The 20499-nt window shown below is 55.6% G+C and overlaps 1 protein-coding gene across 1 annotated transcript in view; it reads right to left on the bottom strand.

Moving 5' to 3' along the window:
- Positions 1–19835, bottom strand: part of ZMIZ1 (zinc finger MIZ-type containing 1) — a 241868-nt gene extending 222033 nt beyond the window's left edge. Inside the window, 1 exon segment of the mRNA XM_027530871.1 lies at positions 19725–19835. The gene's annotated coding sequence lies outside the window, so the exon portion shown is untranslated.
- Positions 19836–20499: the final 664 nt, after the last annotated feature.

Here is a 20499-nt window from a genome sequence, read left to right as displayed (position 1 = left end):
GCCAGGCTGATGCTGAGCCAATTCTCCCAGGAAGCCAAGCCGAGGAGGGCGGCAACCCTGGGCAAAACCACTCAGGCCGGCTACCCCTCTGGCTCTAAGTGGAGTGTTGAGGGAGTGAAGAAGGAAAAAGTGAAGTCGCTCAGTCATGTCCGACTCTTTGCGACCCCATGGACTGTAGCCTGCCAGGCTCCTCCATCCATGGGATTTTCCAGGCAAGAGTACTGGAGTGGGGTGCTGAGTGGGGGGCCCAAAAGAAGTGACTGAGGGGTCAGACCATGTACACGGGGCAGCTGGGGCTCTGGGACTGAAGTTACTCAATTCCTTCTCAAGCAAAGCATGCAAGTCTCTTCTAAGGTACCCACCTAAAATGCAAATATATATATGTATATATGTTTGTATATTTATGCATTTATATTTGGACTTCCCTGGTGGCTCAGGGGTAAAGAATCTGCTTGCCAATGCAGGAGACACAGGTTCAATCCCCAGGTCGGGAAGATCCTTTAGAGAAGGAAATGGCAACCCATTCCACTATTCTTGCCTGGAGAATTCCATGGACAGAGAAGCCTGGTGGGTTACAGTCCACGGGGTCGCAAAAGAGTTGGACACGACTGAGAGATGAAAACAGCAACAACAATTTATATTTATCTCCAAACCACAAAACCTACCAACTCTGTGTAAAGTATAGCCATCACTTATTTATTTGCCTCTTTAACAAGCATTTTGGAATGTCTGCTACATGCCAAGCTTGGTGCTGGGTATCAGGGAGTCAGAGCCTGTATGTGGATAGGGCACCTTGAAGGTAGCTGGGATCCTGCCAGATGAGGGCTGCAACAGTGCTGGGGAAACTGGGGCAAAGGCAGGGGACCCACCTCCTTGACCTAGCTGGTGCATGAGGGCAAGCTCCACCTTGAGCAGAGCTTTGCAGGATGCCTAGGAGTTCACCAAGCAGACAGAGCAGAGAACAGAATATGTAAAGCACACACAAGTGGAAGTTCAGCTGGGGCCAAAGGGCCCTGAGTAGGTGCTGTAGCACCTCCTACATCTAGCATCTAGAGATGTAGCATCTCTAGCCGGGCTGTAGGTGCTAGAGGGCTACAAAGGAGTTTTAAGTAGAGTAGCGGAGGTGACAGCATCAGAGGTGCCTTATATTAAGGTCATGCTGGTGGCCAAGTAGAGAGAGGACAGAAGGGAAGCTGGAGGCAGACACTGGAGGGAAAGGCTGCTTCATAAGAGTGGAAAGGAGAGGTGACTTTGGAAACATTTGGAAGGTGGAGTCTGAGGTGTCAGTTCCCTGACTACATACTCCCACAGGCCAAGTTCTGGGCAGCGCAGCAGGGACATGGAAACCCAGTGTCATAGGTAGCAGTCCTAGGGAGGAGCCAGCGATGACTCCCGAGTTTCAGCTGGGGCAATGGGCCAATGACAGTCCCTAGTCCTGAGAGTCCCTAGCTCCTAGTCCTGACAGTGGCTTTACAAGAACTAGAACAAGGTTCCCCTTTCGCAAAACACTTCCCCACTATCCACCAGAACTTAATAAATGTGTAATCTGTGGGGACTACACTGTGAGCACTCCTAAGCTGTGTAGTGCACACCATGTATGATCAAACACGACGGTCCCAACAGACACAATGCACTGAGCAAGCGCATGGTGTATGGGAGACCTGGAGTCCGGAAGGGAGGAACAGACAGATAAAACCTAGTCCCTGAAGGTAGAAACATAACAAAGAACAACCAAAGCAGAATGTTTACTAACCTTCCTTGCTTTTTTGGCATGAGAAATGAGAAATGGGATTATTTACTCTATGTAACTCAAAAAAGAGATAGTAACTGCTCAAACAATGTGAATACATGCAACTATACAAGTCAGAGGGAGAGGCGATGGCACCCCACTCCAGTCCTCTCTCCTGGAAAATCCCATGGACGGAAGAGCCTGGTGGGCTGCAGTCCATGGGGTCGTGAAGAGTTGGACACGACTGAGCGACTTCACTTTCACTTTTCACTTTCCTGCATTGGAGAAGGAAATGGCAACCCACTCCAGTGTTCTTGCCTGGAGAATCCCAGGGACGGGGGAGCCTGGTGGGCTACCGTCTATGGGGTCACACAGAGTCAGACACGACTGAAGCAACTTAGCAGCAGCAGCAGCATACAAGTCAGAAAGCACCAGTTTTGAAAGACAAGGATTCGCCAAAACCCAGCCCAGGGATTGAACCCAGGTTTCCTGCATGGCAGGCAGTTTTTTTACTGTCTGAGCCACCAGGAAAGCCCAATTCTGGCCTTGGAGCTTATTAAAAATTAGATTTTTTTTTTTAAAGGATCCTATATCCTGAGCAAAACATCAGCAATTGAACATAGCTGAGTGAAACCCATATGCTGAGAAAACTGGTACTATCTGGATAACTGAGGGTTTCTATTTCCTTATCCTTCTATCTGAGCTTTACTGAACACCCTGGCTGCTCCAGGCTGTCTGGGATGCAGGAATGAGACCAAGCTGGTACCCTCACGAAGATGGCAGTCCAGTCAGGGAGAATGCAGAGGGCTAGGGGAGTAAAGGGGAGCACCTGAGAGACCCCCGGGAGGAGGCAATGATAAAACTGAGATGTGCTAGAAGGAGAAGCTGAGAGACTTTATGCCAGTCTCCACAACAATGTCCAAAGCCCTGTGGACAGATCCCTGTTCTACAAATGGGAGAACTCTGTGAGTAGAGGGGAGATGATCACAGTCAGTGTTGGTGGGGGGTGAGGGGGCTTGTACAGACAGCCTTGCCTACCCAGGAGGTACAAATACTCAAACAGACTTCTTCAAGAGTCCTAGCTAGAAAAGGCCTCAATGCACACACAGGGAAACCGAGGGCAGACTCAGGGCCACCAAGTGGCTCCCTGGTGGAGATGGGAATTGGGTCTCCTGACTCTGATCACAGCCATTTTCCGGGGCCCCTTACTGCCCTGAGGATGCTAGTCAGCCCAACATCAGAGCAGTGCTGGGCAGGGAATGCACGTCTGGTTGGCTACATGAGTTCCCAACCACTGGAAACCACATAGACACAGAGGGGGAGGTATTTCCACACGGCACCAGATTCTCAACCTTAAAAAATTTCCGGCTTTCATTTCCTGAAAAAGATGTTTACAGGGGCATCCCTCCGGCTGAAGTCTGCTGGCAATCCAGTAAGAGTTTTTACTGGATACAAACTACCCTCCTCGGCCTCCCCTCCTGGCGCCCTGGGAGGCGGTGCTCTCCACCCATTTTACAGATGAGCAAGCAGACCTGGAGAGCCCCAGAGGCCCTCTCATCCCAGGTTCCTCCTTACGGGCCTGATGGGAAAGACCAACCCCCTGCTAAGTGCCAGGCGGGAGTTGAGGTGGACTGGTCCAGGCTGAGTCCTCTGCCTGCAGGCAAGCCCAGTCGCTCATTCATGTCTGACTCTTTGAGACCTTCTAGACTGTAGCCCACCAGGCTCCTCTGTCCATGGGATTTTCCTGCAAGAATACTGGAGTCGGTTGCCATTTCCTCCTCCAGGGGCTCTTCCCAACCCAGAGACTGAACCCACATCTCCTGCAATGGCAGGCAGATTCTTTTACCACTAAGCCACCTGGGAAGCCTGAGCCCTCTGCCCACTGAGACTAGTGGCAGGTGGAGACCTGGCTCTGGGTTAGGCCCTTACTGGGCATCTCAGATCCTTGGTCTCACTGGTCTGGGCCCTGCCTGATTGTCACCAAGCCCTGGAACCACCTCACTCAGACGCTGCAAGGCCATGAAGGGTGCCAGCAGCCAGGCTGCGGTTTTGTGTTTGGCTAACTCTTGGCTTCTAAGTAATGAAGTGGAGAGAAGACAGTCATAGTGAGAAGGCACTGTCCACCCACTCACCCTGCTGCGGGCAGTCTCTGGGGCCGCCCAGGACCAGCCCTGCTCAACACCAGTATGTTGGGTGGCAGCCAGTGGAGACAAGGCCCATCTGACAAACACCAGCTGTGGTCACCTTCAAGGCAAGGGAAGGAGGCCCAGGGGCCTGCACAGGCTCAGACCAGAGTGAAACCCACCCCTCGCTGCCCCTGTTGCCATCTGGGAGGTAGGACTTCCCTCCTGCTGTCTCTGTAAGTCACACGAATCCCAGTTTAGTTATCAAGGGCCTCCTGGCCATGTACACCCTGGGATTCTGGAGTGGCCTGACTCAGACAGGTTATCCTCTTGGAGGAGAGACAGGAACAGAATAGGGAACTGGAGGCCTAAAGAGGGCGAAGGGCCTGCCTGTGGTTACAAGGCAGAATCGGAGGTACAGGGTGGAAACAACCTCAGCGAGCCAAGCAGTCCCAGTGCCCCCATGTCACTGACAGGTAAACTGAGACCCCGGGATGGGAAAGGACCTGCTGAAGATGACGTTGAATCAATAAGAATCCCAGGATGGTCATCATGGGTTGACCCTTGGGGCCAGGACAGAGCTACCTGCTGTGACCCCAACCTCCACAGTCAGGGAAGTTGCAACACTTCCTTGTTTCCATGGTGACCAGCTATTGCTCCAGGAATACACTGCGATGTTTGTGTTCCCTCCTCTGTGCCAGTCCTGGGCCAGGCTGTGAGGACCTGGAGTGGAAAGAGGGGGCTTAAAGGGGGAGGCACAGACCCAGTACCCATTCTGGTGGATCACAGGCAACAGAGGGCAGAAGAGAGAGGAACAGGAGAATTTTCAGTGGAGGAAGAAACCCTAGGGTCGGAAAGCATCCAGGGGAGGGAGGTCAGAGGTGGCAGCTCTGGAGCTGGGCTCTTAGGGACGCAGAGGAGTTCACCAGGTAGGACTGGGTAAGGACTGACATAGGCAAGGGTGCCAGGGCTTGCGGGTGATGGCGTGTTAGAAAGTGACGGTGCAGAGCAGAGGGTATGAAAGCAGAAGGCGAATGCAAGACAACCAGGATGGGAGCCAGATGCTAAGTGACAAGTGCAGACTTGGGTGTGAGAAACACCTCCCCATGCCTCTATTTTCCCAACTGCTCATTGGGCACTTTATGACAAATAGTTTATAGTTTCATGGGAGGTGACAAGCACGAAAGAAAAAGTGCACGTACCCACAGGACTTGGAGATCTGGGCCAGCTTGCCAGTCCCGACCCCTCAGCCTGCTTGGCAGAGATCGGCAGGCATTCCCAGTGGGCTTCTAGGCACTCAAATACATCCACTAACATCCGCTTACTAACATCCATCTCACTAACGCCACTGACTACTCTGGTCAAAGTCACCAGCATCCTCATGTGGGTTCCTGTAAAAGCCGCCCAGTTGCTCTCCTTGTTTCCACCCTTGGCTCCTAGAATCTATACTCAGCTCACTAGGCAGAGGGATCTTTTTAGAAGATATGCCAGATAGTCTCAGTCCTTTAATTAAAATCCTCCAATGACTTCCAAATTACTGAGTGTGAGGTCAGAAGCCCTTCCTGGGCTCCATAAGGCCCTCTGTGACCTGGTCCCTGACCACCTTGCTCACTTCCTCTCCTATCTTCCTCCTGATCCTACTCCATCCAGTTACACTGGCCTCCCTGCCTTTCTTAGAGTATGCCAGAGGGTCTTTGCACACTCTGTTCCTGCTGTCTAGAGTGCTTTTCTCCCAAATGCTTATGGGATTCACTCCCTTATCTCCCTGAGATATCTACTCAAAGGTAGGCCTCTTCAGAGAAGCCTTTCCTGATCACTCTATCTAAAGAAGCCCAATTCTCTCATCTCCTTGTATCACCTTATCCTCTGTTTTCCTCAAAACACTTACCCTAACTCAGCATGACATTGTACATTAAGCTGTAGACTTGCTGACTGTCTCACCTACGAGAATGCAGTGGGCCTCTGTCAAGTTCACCACTAGATCTCCAAGGTCTGGAATAGTTCCTGGCAAATAGTAGGTGTTCAACAAACTTGACGAATGCATAAGTGATCCATCTTTCTTTTTTTTTTTTTGCTTTTCTTTTTTTAAAAAATTAATTTATTTTAATTGGAGGCTAATTACAATACTTTAGTGGTTTTGCGATACATTGACATGAATCAGCTTTCGTGGGTGTACACGTGTCCCCCATCCTGAAGCTCCTTCCCAACGGCCTCCGCACCCCATTCTTCAGGGTCATCCCAGTGCACCAGCCCCGAGCACCCTGTCTCATGCATCAAACCTGGGCTGGCGATCTATTTCACATATGGTAATATACATGTTTCAATGCTATTCTCAACTCATCCCACCCTCGCCTTCTCCCACAGAGTCCACAAGTCTGTTCTTTATATCTGTGTCTCTTTTGCTGTCTCGCATACAGGGTCATCGAGTAATCCATCTTTCTTAAAGAGCAGGGCAAGGGGAGGCACAGAAAGATCCCAGGCCTTGTACCCTCAGGGACAGAACACTGGAGGCTCCAGACCGGCCAGGAAACCTGGTTCTCAGGCTGGCAGCAGGCAGCAGGTGCTGCCCTCCCAGCGCACGGGCTCCCAGGTTTGGAAGGGAATCAGGGCCTGGCCTCAGGGTCTGGACAAGCCCTGAAGGGAAAGCAGCAGCTGCTATTCGTTGCATGTCCCTGTTCCACACACACTCGACCTGGGCAATCCAAGGAATTAGCCTCGGGGAGCGGGCGATGGAAGGAGGCCAGGCTGGCTCACATGGAGGATTTAGTACCTTGCTGGCTTTGCAGCCAGCTTCCTTCCCTCTCTGGGCCTCAGTCTCCTAATCTGGGAAATGGGGATGAGACAGGGATAAGATAGGCTGGTTGCCCAGGTCCCAGCTGTCCCAACAGTCTGGGCATCTTTGCATCTTCAGAGACCCGGAAGGGACTGCACCAGGTTGAAACGAGGGTCACAAATTCAACCCATGGTCCCAGGCCAGGGTAACATTCTGCAGCCAGTTAGGCTAGACACCTGTGCAAGGGGTCTCGGGTGGGCTCCTGTTCTAGCCAGTGGGACACTGTTTCTAGCCAAGGTGACAGCTAGCAGAGTGCAGGGCAGCCCTGTCTGAGTCAGGAAGTGAAGGGGAGAGCCTTGTTTTAGGGCAGCAGCCCCGGTGTAGGCGGGGGTGCGGGGAGGGAATGGGGGGCTGCTCGGCTCGGGGAGCCAGCTGGGTCTCTGGGTCATGGAGACACCCAGGCCCAGAGGTTCTGGTGAGTACAGCCAGAGAGCCAAGGCCCAGGAGCTCTGTGAGATGAGGATGGTAGGTCCCAGGTGAACCAGGTGTCACTACCACAGCCACAGTGGGGCTTCCCTCTGAGTCTCAGTCAGCAAAAGGTTTCTGCCCAATGACAAGGCGGAGGATGGGCACACGCTGATGGTCAGGATGCCTGGGTTTTAGCTCCAGTTCTCCAAGCCAAGGACTTGCTCTGTGACCTTGGGGAGGCCTCTGTCTCTTCTGAGGTCAGACCCAGCAGCTAAATGAGAGGGTTGGCCTGGATAATCTCCAAGGCCTTTCTGTGCTGACACTGTCATCACGGCACATGGTAATAAGTGCTGTGACACTGGGCAGCATGCAGGGCACTGGCTCGCCCCTCTGACAGCCTAGGTGGGCACTGTCGGCACGCAATGCCAGAAGTTCTGACTAAATCCAGCACTCTCTGTAGACACGCCGGGTCTCTGGGGCCTCAGGATGCTTAGGCAGGAGGTTCCGACAGTGAGACAGGGGACAGAGCAGGGCAGAGAGGGGCTTGGGAAGAGGCAGATGGAGACAGACAGTGAGGGAGCAGTACTCACAGCCCCCTGGCTGTGCTCCTAGAAAGGGACCCCAGTTCCAGCGGCAGGTAAGCAAGCTGGGAGAAGCTAGAAAGATTTCCTTCTCAAAACAACGGGCATGTCTGACACTTAAAGAGCAGGTGCCAGGCCACTTTCTCTCCCTTGGACCCTAATGAGCCACTGTTGGGACATCCCCAGCCTGCTTCCATGTCTTAGACCATTTTCAGGTCAGGCTTGAGTTCTCCAAGCTGCCCAGGCTCTTACCAGAAGGCAGAGATAATAAGAAGGCCTGGAGAATTGAGGGGAGAGAAGGCGATGGCACCCCACTCCAGGACTCTCGCCTGGGAAATCCCATGGACGGAGGAGCCTGGGAGGCTGCAGTCCATGGCGTCGCTGGGAGTCGGACACGACTGAGCGACTTCACTTTAACTTTTCACTTTCATGCATTGGAGAAGGAAATGGCAACCCACTCCAGTGTTCTTGCCTGGAGAATCCCAGGGATGGGGGAGCCTGGTGCGCTGCCGTCTATGGGGTCGCACAGAGTCAGACACGACTGAAGCAACTTAGCAGCAGCAGCAGGAGAACTGAGAAAGGCTACCTCATCCAGGAAGCCCATTCTGCCCACTCCAGCCTGAACTCAGCTAGAGAGGAGAAGTCTCTGGGGAAACACCCATGATGCGAAAGGGAGTTCCCAAGAACTGACTTTACCCTATCGGCACAGTTCTGAGAGATAGTGAGAGGCATTCTTCCAGGCGCCACACAAAGTGGAACTTCCCAGGAGGAAGCAGATAGGAGGCAGGGAGCTGTCCCTGGAGGCATGCAAGCCTATAACATGCTCTGTGGGGATGTGGCAGAAGGACCGGAAGTCATCTGTGTAACAAGACATCAGATGAGGTGGCTGCCAAGCTCCCTTGCAGTCTTGAGAATCAAAGGTCCCATGAACACCCAGAATAGTAGTGTTTGGAGCCCCCAGAGCGGCAGGTCTGGAGGACCATCTCCCCTGGCTGGACAACCACACCTCTAGGGAGCTAGCTAGGAGGGCAGCCATCCACAAGGCAGAAAACTCTGAGAATCCTGGGCCCCATGTGGATTCCAAGCCCCAAAGCAGCTCCACTCCTGTGCCTATAGAAATCAGCCCTGTACCCAAAGCACACACAGAAATGAAAGTGTCAACCTGGACTGGGGTGGGAGGAATCACAATGCGATCCTTTTGCAGGAAATAAATCAATGCTGAGCTCACAGCTTCAGGGAAGTTCCTTTCACAGCCAGGCCCCATCACCAAACACCAGGCAAGAAATCACACTTGAGGTTTCCTCTCTTTTTCAAGGATTGGAAGCAAAAGGGGGTCCAAGAGCTTGGGGTGGAGTTGCGGGGGTGCTAAGCAAACCAGGCAGAGGGGCTGAGTGCCCAGGAGCCCCCTGACTTGCCCCCTGCCAGCCACAATGCCCACTCCCCAGAGTCCCACAAAATTAAGGGCAGGAGGGGTGTGAGCCAGGGAGGGAAAGTGACACATCCGCCGTCCCAGAGCGGGCCTGCCGGCGGGGGGAAAGCCAGCTGGGGCCCACGGCTCTCCCCAAGGCCCCAGGCTGCCCCCGCTCCCATCCCCGACAGCAGCATGACACCCCAGCTAACAGCTCACAACTGACTGATCCCGGCCCAGCATTCAGAAGACACCGCGCACTTCTCTCTAGGTAATGTTGTCAGGCCTCTCAGCCCAGGAAGAGGAGACATTAACCGGGGCAGGATAAACAGGCAGTGCAGCCAGCAGGGCTGAAACTGGCCTCCTGACCCACAGCAGGTAAGCCCTAAACCAGTCCTGCTCAGCCTCCCTAGAAAAGGGAGTGGGCGGGAACTTCCACCCTTCACCCTAATCCTAGCTCTTTCTGTCAACGTTGAATCCCAGTGTTCACGGAGGATGAGACAAAATGGTTTCAGCGGCAAGGGCAGCTGGCACAAGAGGCCACCCCCTGGGGCCACCCCAGCCGCCCCACTCCGAGCCAGGCCTGGTGTCCCAGGGGACCTACTGTTCTTAGTGATGTTGGTCAGGTCCGTTCTCCCTAGGCCTTGCCTTCCTCACCAGTCAAGCTGGTTTGGGAGCGGGGGTTTAAACACAGTGCCTCCGTGACTAGAGAGGTGAGACACAAATGAGTGGGAATCAGAGGGTCTGGACGAGAGGAGAGGAAAGACAAACCGCCAGGCACACTAACTCCAGTGTGGGTTCATCCCTCAGTCGTGTCCACCTCTCTTGCAGTGACTGCAGGGACTATACCCCACCAGGCTCCTCTGTCCATGGGATTCTCCAGGCAAGAATACTGGAGCGGGTTGTCATTTCCTTCTCCAGGGGATCTTCCCAACCCAGGGATCAAACCTGCATCTCCTGCATTGGCAAGTGGATGGATTCTTTCCCACTGCCACCATCTGGGAAGTCCAGTTCATTTCAGTCGCTCAGTCATGTCCAACTCTTTGTGACCCCATGGACTGCAGCACAGCAGGCTTCCCTGTCCATCACCAACTCCTGGAGCTCACTCAAACTCATGTCCATCGAGTTGGTGATGCCGTCCAACCATCTCATCCTCTGTTGTCCCCTTCTCCTCCCGCCTTCAATCTTTCCCAACATCAGAGTCTTGTCAAATGAGTCAGCTCTTTGCATCCGGTAGCCAAAGTATTCAGATTCAGCATCAGTCCTTCCAAGGAATATTCAAGACCGATTTCCTTTAGGATTGACTGGTTGGATCTCCTTGCTGTCCAAGGGACTCTCAAGAGTCCAGAGCCAGTGTAATTTTAGACCCTCAGATGAAGGCTGTGGTTCTTACACTGCTTTCAGCTGTTCAAACTCATTCAAGGATTGGAACAAAGCTGGGGACCACCTCTGCAGAAAACTACATTAATTGCCAAGGAGTGCAGGCAGGCTCACCACCCCTGCAGGTTGGGTGCAAGGGCCTCTCCTCTCACAAAGCCAGCAGATCTTCAAGGCCTATCTCTAGGGACATGGAAGGGTCCCACCCCTCTGCCAAGCTGGCCTTGCTTTGGGGCCTGCCCAACCACAAACGGATTTGTGGTCTGGTAACAATAAAAGAAAAGGAGGCCAGCGAAAGTGACGGACCTGCAGGTTTGAGGGGGTGGAGATCAGGTAGAACTGCTGAGAGACAGGCTGGCGGGCTTCTGTCCTCACACTCCCCATCACGGACACCCCCTGGGGAAGGCCGCTCTTCACTAGGAAAACCAGCCACTGGCTGAGCTGTAAGATGGCAGAGCTGGGGCCACCTAGGCTCACCAGGAGGTTCCACTGGGGTCTTCATGAGTTATTCTGCATTAAAAAGGGAAGTGAGAGGTGTGTCCTATGGCTTAGTAAAGCCTGGGTGAGCCAAAGGGGCTGGTGGTTTCCCGGGAGAGGCTGTGCTCTGCCATCTGTCCTTCCTTTTGTGTACTGGTGTCCGTGAGGACCCATTTTGAGAACCTGGATGTGGTCTCAGCTTGCGATTTTCAGGTGAGGAAACTGAGGCTCAGCAGAGCCTGTGACTGGCCTAGGGTCCCAGAGTCAGTGACCATCCCGCACAAGTCTGCACAGAAGTTGACGGCCAACAAGACTCAGCCCCTCCTGCCTCTCCTTTGCTCCACACCTCTGCCCCAGGAAGAGTCTGCGGGGGCAATACGATCATTGCTCACCTCAATTTATAGGGGACGAAGACGAAGTTCCGAGGCAGGAACCCAGATACAAATCTCTGCCTTCAGAACACCTCTCCCAGGGGAACAGGCTTCCCTGCTAGGGTGAATGAGGCCCCATGGACCGGGGCCTCCCTGAGATGCCCCAGCAGTCTTGCCTGCTCCAGAGGGGAGACTGCAGACCACGGCAGGGGCCTGGTGTCAGGAAACCTGGGTCCCAAGCCTGCCTTGGTTGGCCCTGAGGTACCAGGTGGCCTTGGGCAACACCTCTGAGTCTCTTCGTAGTTCACTCTGAGGTGAGGCACTGCTAACAGCTGGCCAGGGGTCATGGGAGCAACAGCCGTGACAGCGACCGAGGCGACCATGTCTTGGGCACATACTATGTGCCAGACCCTGCCTGTGCTCCATCTTCTCAACCCAAGGGGAAGGCCACATGCTCTTTTTTTATACTATTAGTGAACCTGTTCTGCAGACATGGAGCTGCCCAAAGTCACAGATGTCACAGAGGCTGGAGTTGAGAGTTGATCCCGGGCAGTGTAAGAACCTAAAGCCAAGGAGCTGCCCAGGAAATGCTGGGTATTAGGATGTTTATGCAAGTCTTGGGTTAGTTGCTTTAAAGATGTAAACAGCAGAAGCACCAAAACAATGACATCAATAAGGAAATTCCACCCCTCCGCACTCAGAACACTCAGTCCCCCTCAGTGAGACACCCTGGTGCAGGGGATCCACCTCAGTGTGTGACATGCGGCCAGCCCCTTCACCTCTCTGGACTTTGGGTTTCCCCACTGCAAAACGCGAAGGTGGGACAGGGACCCTGGGAGGGCCCTCCCCACCGGCAAATGCCGAAAGGTTTCGGGACCCTTCCCCCAGAGGCTGCCATGCCCTAACTGTCCCTCAGTCGGAGTGCTGCCTGGGCCGAGCCGGGTGCCCCGCTTCCCAGCGTTGGCCACGGTCTACCAGGGAGCAGGATGGGAATTTGGACAGGAGCCTGTGCACAGGGTGAGGTCCAGGCACCTGGGTCTGCTTCCTCGTCCCGAGATGACACAGGTGACTCCCAGGGCGGAGTGAGCAGGCTCCCTCCCTGCTTCTCCATCCACAGAGGAAGTGTTAGCAGGAACAGGAGAGCAGACCACTAGTCCTTCCGGGTGGGGCTGGGGGACTGGAGGCAGCAGTCACCCATCTCCTTGGACTAAACAGGCCTGGGCAGATGAGAAATCTTGTACTCTCCCTAAAGAGTTTCTGTTTTCCTCCCCTCAAACATCCAGTGCAACCAACCTATTATTACCTTTCAAGAAATATGCTGCTGGGTTGGGGCTCACTGCCATATCCTTCCTAGCTGCATAGGATCTGAGGGTCAAGACAGAAAGTGTCCTCCTTAGATTCATCTGGCCCTTCCCAACTCAAAGATGGAACATCACTCATTTCTGAGCACCAAAGGGTGGCTAGCCGGACCGCACCAGGCCAACAATAGGTGCTCAATAAATGTTTAATGAACTAATGAGCTGGAGAGACAGGGTTCCAGGCTTGGGTCTGCCATTAATTCGCTGTTGTCTTTGGATACAGACAATTGTTTCTTTCCATAGTTGGGTTTCCTGGGCCAGAAAAAAAGGACAGACCAAGTAATCCTTACAGCCCCTCAATTCTATAACACATACTTAGGGGTGCAACACATAGGCAGGGAGATTGCAGAGTAGGAAGAGGTTTCAAACACCTCTCCCCACTGCTCCAGAGAGAAGAGAACAGGATGTAACTGCTGGGTGGGACCCTCCTGGGCAGGGGTTCTGAAAGCATCGCTGCCACCCACCACCCCCTCTTCTGCAAGTGCCAACCTCTGTGGGTGAATGACTAGAGCTGTCGGGCAAGGAAAATGGGGGCAGGGTAGGAGAAAGGACAGAAAGTAGGTGCAGTGTCCGTTTAAGCCAGATATCAAAATAATTCCAAAATAATTTTAGAAGAGCCATTGAAAGTACAAAGAGACTATATTTTAAATAACCCCCCTCCCTGACATTCAGATTAACTCTGCCACTCTCTGGCAAAGCTATAATCTGCACTGAGGTGGACCCTCCAAGAGATCAAGAATCTGGAACAGACTGATGGGAGAAGAAGGAGAAAGGCCCTGTGGTCTGGGAGCCTGGGAAAGACAGGCCTGAGTCCTCAGCAGAAACCCTGGCCAGCGGAGGCAATGACCCCGAGTCTGTGTATAGAGAATGCCAACTAGGGAGTCAGCTTTGAGACAAAAAAGTGCCGAATAAAGTAGACTTCTCCAGAGGGTTTACTGGCCCTTGGACAATTCCAGACCTGTCCTGATGTCTACAGGTACAAAGATTACACAGAACAAAAGTCCCTGCCACCCTGACACTACCAGCCATCCAGGCACTGGGCCAGTCCCTACCCCTCTGAAGGCCTCAGTTTCCCTACTTGGCATAGTGAAGACTTTTAGCGAGATGGTATCTCAGGCCACAGCTGCTCTGACAGTCCACGATGCTAAGATTCTATGGAAAAGCACATCACCTACACCATTCAGACCCCCACCCCGGAGACCTGGGAGGGGAGTCCCCAGTCCCCAGCCGGCTGGCTGAGGCTGGGGCTAAGTGGAGTCCCCACACCGTCTGTCCTCAACAGCCTGCCACGGCTGAAATCTTCGAGTGGTTACAATTACAGCCGGGCTAACAGGATTAGGGGAGCATTGAAATCTAAGAAATCTAATTAGCTCAGACACCCCGGCCTCCCCCAGCACGATCCACAGTAACCCCAGCAGCTGGGCCTGATAGGCGGGGCCTGGGGCCTTCCTGGGCCACAGTCATTACCTGTGCAGGTGTGCCAGGCTGGGCCAGGCTTCCTGGGGAGCCGCCAGCTCAGCTGCCCGACTGCTCCCTGCTCTGGACCCCCGCCACCTGCAGCCTGGTCCTGGGATGCCACTGAGATGGGCTCCAGAAAACTCAGTGCAGGGGCCTGGTCAGCAGAGGGGGCAGTGCTAAGGGGCAGAAGGAATCCAAGGGCCCCCACAGGGCGGCTACCCCACACGGCTTGGGGACTGACTCAGCCAGAGGAGGGGCAGGCTGAGTCAACGTCTGTATCTATAGAAACCATCACAGCCCAGGGAAGAGCCTTGGTCTGCATGGGGATCTGGGGCCTAGAAACATCTCTGCTTCCTGCTCCAGGGCCAGGGATGGGGGTAAAGCCCCATGCACAGACATGTGTGCCCTGGGCAGTCATGGCAGGATCTGGGGTTCAGAGCAAGCTCTGGCTGTAAGACACTGTGCCCTAAGAAAAGGGCACAGTTGCTCAGGGCGTGAGCCATGTGCTGCCAAAGTGGGGGGCAAGTGAGCCTCCCAACCCCTCCTGGGCACACCTCCTGCTACTTAACCTCAGTCCCCAGTTCCCCATTCTGGGAGTCCACATGGATTTCTGCACCCTTGTCCCTGCCTGGCTGGTACACTGGGAAGGCACCAACACACTCGCCATCTATAAGGCCTGACATTGAGAACGGCTGCAGCAGGGGACATTTCACCTCCCTAAACCTCAGTTTTCTTCTCTGCTAAATGGGGCTGATTCTAAATAGCAGCTAGCTTCCGCCACTGCTCTTGGAGTTAGGCAAAGTTGGACAGCACTTCTTAATCCACCAAGTGCTGTACAAAGGCGAGGGGCTGTGGTTATTACTGTCATCATGCGCCCATGGCAGGCAGCCAGCCGGTGGTGGTTAATTATTTATTTGGACTGATCTTCCTGCCCTTGCTGGACTGGAAGCTCCTAAGGAACAGGAACTGTCTTACACATTTCAGGGTCTCTCACAGGCCACGGTCCTCACACTGGAGACTCTCAGGAAGTATCTTCAGCAGCAGTGCTAGGGCCCTGACCCAACCCCACTCCCCGCTACGTATCTCCTTTCTTCTTCTAACTGATCCAAGGCAAGTGCCAGGAAGCAGAGCTGGCACGCAGACGCAGACAAGTGACAGTGAGCCCCTAAGACAGACCCCGCTCTGCTCCCCACAGGTCACTCCCAATAAGGGCTGAGGCAGCCAATTGAAAGGTGTCCTCTCGCCCCAGGGAAGTGTGGCCTGCCTGGGCACTGGTATTGAATCTGGGATCATTCATCAAAGTGCTAGTCTGTGGTCTGGAGAACCCCTAGTTCCTTAAGCCCAGCAAAGGTCAGCAGGGGTTGATTTCCAGAAGGTATGCAGCCGAGCATGCCAACAGTCAGAGCTATCCACTAAAGGCAGAAGCTGCCCAGAGGTGGTGAACACCCTGTCATGGGGAGCATGCAAGCCAAAGCTGGACAATAAGCTTCCAGGAGGTGTGTGGATGGGAGAGCAGTATCTGGCAAATGCTTCTAACACCTCCAATTTAACCCCTTGGTGCTCCATTCATTCTGCACCCACAGCCTGCCAGGCCTTCAGGGGACACACATCCAGGGATTTCACACCCATATCTGCCTCATCCTCACAGCAACCATGTGGCATCAGAGTTGGGGGTGGGGTGGTCCTGCCTTTGGACCCATTTTACAGATGCGGAAACTGAGGCCCAGCTGAGTAAAGCTATGAGCCGGAGGCAGCCAGCCAACTACAGCCTCCTGACACCTTTCCCCTATCTCCTCAGGTGATAGGAAATGTTTGCATAATCCTGACAGGTTTCTGGACTCTTTCCTCAGAGCCTGTGCTTAGCACTGGTTTTCTCAGCCTCTCATCTTCCCTGAGGGCCACAGGGTCCAACCTCAGGATCACCCCTGGAGCTTCTAGCCTAGGCAGGCTTTGCCTCCCCTTGTCATCAGGGTAGAGCTCTAGGGATAAAGAGCCACCCCCCACCTCCGCCCAGAGGGCGTGGACAGAGGCCACTGTGTCCTGCTGAGAGGTCAAAGCAGTCACCAGGCAAGGCTGCAGCAGGGTTCAGAGTAATTACAGCAGCCCAGCCTTTGTTGTCCACACAAAACCTAAGGAGCCTCATAAAGATGAGGTGGTGATAGGAGCCAGGCTAGGGCCCTGGGGAGCAAAGTTATGAATGAAAACGTATGGGACTCAGTCAGAACCTGGCAGGCCCTGCTTCCTGGTTCTGTGACAGAGTGCCCAGAGAAGCTTCCGGAAATTAACTTGTTGGTGCCTGAATCTCTTATAGCAACATCTCACGTGAGACGAGAGTCATGGCTGCCTGTTGGATGCTGGCCCATGCCAGAGAACTCAGAACTTCACACACACGGGGACTCTTGTGACAAAACTCTCAGGACACAGCAGGCTGCCAAGTGTCTACCTTCTTTACCCACCCCCATCTCTGTCAATCAGGAAAAAAGTGAAGTCTGCTGCTCTTAGGGGGGGTCCTTGTCTCTGCAATTTTCCATCGATGGCAGACACCTGTCCTAGGCTGGGGCACGTGTCTGGAGACCAGGGATGGAGATAATGCTGTCACTGGGGGAGTGTGTTTGTGGGGGGGGGGCGGTGGGAGGGGGGGGACAAAGACAGAGACAGAGGAAAAGCCCAAGTCTCTGGACCTTTTTTTGCTCCTGGCTGAGAAAGGAATGAGGCTCCTCCTCTTCTCCCTTTCCTTAGGAGGAAAAAGGGACATTTTGTCCCCATAAAGAAGCCAGCAATCCTTTTATGCAGAGAGAGGACTAGTTATCAAAGTTTCCCGTAAGTCCAGCCATTACTTATTCCCAACTCTTCTCTGTGAGCCATACCCCGAATGACTGAAATCCCAACTCCAAAACCATTTAAAACTCTTGAGAAAACTCCCTACTGTTCCCCGCCCCCTGCACCATCCCACCCAGGTCACCAGCTCCGAAGTCTACGGTTCTAAGATTTACACGTGAAAACAGCATTTCCTAACCTCGTGACTTGGGACCAGGAGATGCTTCTGTCCTGTTGGGTAAAGCAAAACCCAACTGAAAACATAAAACTCAGAAGAAAACACCCTCAGTCACACGTGCTCTGCGGCTTTCAACGTGTCTTTTGTTTGATGCCGGTGCTTCAGTATCTTCAACCTGAAGACAGAAAGGTCAGCACAAGTCTCGGGGCATTCTCAAACCAGGCCACGAGGGCTAGGCAGCGGGCAAGTGAGAAACCAGGAATGTCCCCCAGTCTGGATTCCCTCAGAAAGCAGCCAGGACAGAGAAAGTTACTGGCTTACTCGCTCATCTAAACTTCCCTGAGAGCAACTTTTAAACTCCCGGGACCATACTACAAACGGCAGCACAGGTCAGTCGGAATTCTTCACCAGCCAGGCTGCCCATTATCCAGCGACAGCGCCTGCCTCTTTATCTCTACCTTCAAGAAACAATAATAAGCAAACCCAGGCACCTCTGGGAACAGCCTCTGGCCTCCTGCCCTGCCCTGTGTAACCAGCCTGTCCTCACACCCACCAGGGAGGAGACGGCACTGGTTAACCCTCTGGTCTACCAGGCCCTGTTCCCGGGGTTGCGGCAAGGAGACAAACTGTTGCTCAAGAAAATCCTCCAGAAAACCCTTGGCACCAGGAAGCAGCTCCAGGCAGCTCCTGCCCAACGCTAAGCCAGGGGCTTCCAGAAGCAGCTTTCCCCTGCCCTTCTAAATCAGTAAGGGTTGGGCCCTACTCTCCCATGCCCTGGGCTGTCCACCCAGGGGGCTCCAAATGGCCATGGCAGAGCAAGAAGGAAGAAAAAGCCTGGCCGAGCAGTGCCCTCACCCTGCCAGCCCAGCCGCCAGCTTCTTGGAGGACCTCTGAGAGAACATTTGTTTGGGCTGCCAAGTTAAATCTTCCTCCCTCATGTCAGGGCACTGGAAAAGCAGTCAGGGGGGAGGAGAAGGGGGAGAGCGGGGGAAGCAGCGGGAGGGAGCCAGGCGGGCAGGCTTTCAGAGCCCCAGTTACTCCGGCACTGCCTGCCCAGGAAGCTTGCGGCTCCCAGGCAGCCAGCCGGGGCTCTGGACACCCAAGCAGGGGCCCGGCCGCCAGCCCTCCGGGGTCAGGCGCCGGGTGCCAGGCGCCCTGGGTCCTCGCCCGCGGAGAGGCCCTCCCTCAGTGCCCTGCCGGAGGAGCGAGGTGGGAAGGGAAGGCAAGGGAGGAAAAAGTTTGTGGGAGGTAGAGGGGTCGGGCTGGGCCGCCCTGCCGTCCGGCTGTCCCCCGGGGAGGGGTGGGGGGCCCCGGCCGGCAGCCCTGGCGCGCCCCCGCCCGCCCGCCCTCCGGCTCGGGTTGTTTACATTCCTGGAGTGTCTTTTAAACCCGGGGCTGAGGCCGGCTCCCGGCCTTCTCCGGCGGCTCCGGGGCAGTCTCCCGTGAAAATCTGCTGGCGCACAATGGCCGGGAAGACGGCTGCCCCTAGCCCGCGCCCCCGCTGCTCCGGGGCGGGGAGCCTGCCCTCCGCACCGCGCCCTCTCCTCGCCCGGCTGGCTTCCTGGACAGATGTCCCTGGCGAGGGGGCGACGCGCGCCCGCTGCCCGCGCTCTAGACGCCGAGGCCGCGCTCCCCACTGTTTTCCCCCCAGCCTAGACGCCAGGAATGTGAATCAAGCTTCCAGAGCCCGCCCCCCACCCCAGCTCCAGCCCCAGCCCCGGCTCGGCCCCCCAACCTCCGCCCCGGCCGGCCTCCCACTCCCCCGGGGCCGCCGTCGCCGGAGACGGAGAGGAAGAAAGAACACGGGGAAATTACTTTCGTATTTGCAACGCGCGCGCGCACACACACGTTCATCTTCCCCCTGGGCTCCCCTCCTGGTCGGGGCAGCCCCATCCAGGCTTTGGCCTGAAGGCTCCCCGGGTTTCTAAAGATCTACCGGAAGACCCTTCACACACCCCTTGGCGTTCCCCGCTAGAACGGTGCACCGCGTCTCCCCGGGCAATTTGCACACAAACAACTTAACCGCGCCCCCCACTCCCATTTACCAAAGTGTGTGTTTCCCCTGGAAATTCAGATGCACAACTTAACACCACCACCCCCTTGCCGCCCCGAAATCCGGCGCCTTCCCGGGCGGCTCTCCTACACACAGGCGCACAACTTCGCGTCTTTCCAAAGGAAAGGAGGGAGACAGAGGTGAACCTACCCCGGTCCTTCTCTCCCTCCTTGCCCGAATCCTGGTCCTGCCCGGCCCCCGGGTGTACGGAACCAGGGTTGCAGGCGCGCCGGCAGGAGGCGGGCACCAGGTCCGCGCGCGCACAACTGCACTCACGCCCCGCACACCCGAAGAGCCCCGAACCCCGCGCGCAGACCAAGCCGGCTCCGCGCAGCCGGGCATTCCTCGGTCGCCTGGGCCTCGGCCCCGGGTCGCCAAGAAGAGCGCAGCGGAGCTCGGCCGCCGGGCACTCGCCCGGCTCGCCAGGTCCCAGCGGACCCTAAAAGGGAAAAAGCTCCAGCACCCGGCGCTCCACTATCGCACCCCAGGAGTACAAGGAGAGCGGGAGGAAGGCCTGGGGCCAGCGGACGCCCGGGTCTGGCCCCAAACTTACCCGGTGCTGCGAGCGCCGCTGCTGCCGCTGGAGGACGCGCCGCTGCCACAGCCACCGCTGCCCGGCAGGGCCGGCTCCGGCCGGGAGGAGCTGCGAGGGCGCCGAGACGGGCTCCGCGCCGGCTTCTGCTCCGCGCCGACCGGGGCTGGGGTCACCGCGCTGCGCCGGCGCTGCTCGCTTGCTCGGCCGCCCGGTCGCTGCTCGCCGCCCGCCGCCTGGCCGATCGCTCTCCCGGGCGCCCGCCGCCGCTCGCTTTTTTAATGTCCACAGACAGTGAAAAGGAACTCGGCGTTAGGGGGTGAGTAAGTGAATCAACTCGCCCGGAGCCGAGCAAGTTGAAGTGTCAGATTACATTGGCTATTCTATTTCCAAAGGGCCCCGCGCCGCCGGCCGGCCGCAAAAGCCGGTGCGGAACTGGGGGTGGAGGGAGGAGCGGAGCGCAGCGCCAGCGCCGCCGCCGCCACCGCCGCCGCCAGCGCTCAGCTCGGCTTGCCTAGCGCTCTCTGCGGTCTCGCCTTTCTCTCGGTCTCTTTCCGCCTCTCTTTCTCTCCCTTTCCTTTCCCTCTTTTTCTCCCTTTCTTCCGAGATTCTCGGTCTGGGCGCTCTCCAAGCTTTTTCCCCTCTAGGGCTCTGATAGGCTTCGTGCGTCACCCACTCCCCCACTCCCACTCATCTCCTTCTCTCTCTTCCCTCCACTGCTCCCTGGACGCTCCCACCCACCCCCTCCCTAAATGCGACCTCACCCCCAGCTGCCCCAGCAAGTTTGGAGCAGGAG

Source organism: Bos indicus x Bos taurus, chromosome 28 (genome assembly GCF_003369695.1).
Source record: "Bos indicus x Bos taurus breed Angus x Brahman F1 hybrid chromosome 28, Bos_hybrid_MaternalHap_v2.0, whole genome shotgun sequence".
Classification (NCBI taxonomy): Eukaryota; Metazoa; Chordata; class Mammalia; order Artiodactyla; family Bovidae; genus Bos; species Bos indicus x Bos taurus.
Note: the sequence above shows the minus strand (reverse complement) of the source record. Positions and strands in the feature narration are given on the sequence as shown.